Source organism: Puntigrus tetrazona, chromosome 4, assembly GCF_018831695.1.
Source record: "Puntigrus tetrazona isolate hp1 chromosome 4, ASM1883169v1, whole genome shotgun sequence".
Classification (NCBI taxonomy): Eukaryota; Metazoa; Chordata; class Actinopteri; order Cypriniformes; family Cyprinidae; genus Puntigrus; species Puntigrus tetrazona.
In genome coordinates this window covers 28177769-28178582 of record NC_056702.1, presented here as the reverse complement: position 1 = coordinate 28178582, position 814 = coordinate 28177769, and positions in this window count along the sequence as shown.

Below are 814 nucleotides of genomic sequence, written 5' to 3'. Positions count from 1 at the left end.
TAATTTTTTCACATGACTGTGTATATATATATATATTATATATGTGTGTGTGTGTGTGTGTGTGTGTGTGTGTGTGTGTGTGTGTGTATATATATATATGTATGTATATATGTACACAAACATATACACATTTATAGACTAAACCTAAAAATATTTTATTTAAATTAATGTAACGTTTTCTTTACTCACCACAGTCTCACCAGAGATCACATAATAAAGACAAGCCTTACAAGTGCTCCAACTGTTACCGCGCTTACTCTGACTCCGCGTCTCTCCAAATCCACTTGTCGGCTCACGCTATCAAAAACGCCAAGGCATTTTGCTGCAGCATGTGCGGTCGAGCCTACACCTCAGTAAGTACTGCAGCACTCTTTACTCTGTCCCTACTGTCCTGCATTGAGTGGGATGTGGTCGTTAAACTTAAACTTTTAGACCCAAGAACCACATATCAGTGTATAGTTGACATGAAATACTTTACGAAAATGATGTGACATGCTGTATACTAACAATCCAAAACATCAGTCTTTTATAATTAATATGTATGTTATATTTATGACCTTGCATTAACTTGGAGATTAAAAAAAATGACACACCACAAAAAGATGACAAAAAAGACACAAAAATAATTTTGAAATTGTTGGAAAAAATAAATGGTTACCAGTTACAGTACCTTATAAATGCAATTCACTTATTTTAAAAGCTTGATTATGATTAATACAACATTATATTGTATTTTATATTAATTTCAAATTTTATTAATATATATGTGTACATTTATTTTAATAATTTCTGAACATATCCAAATAAGAAAATA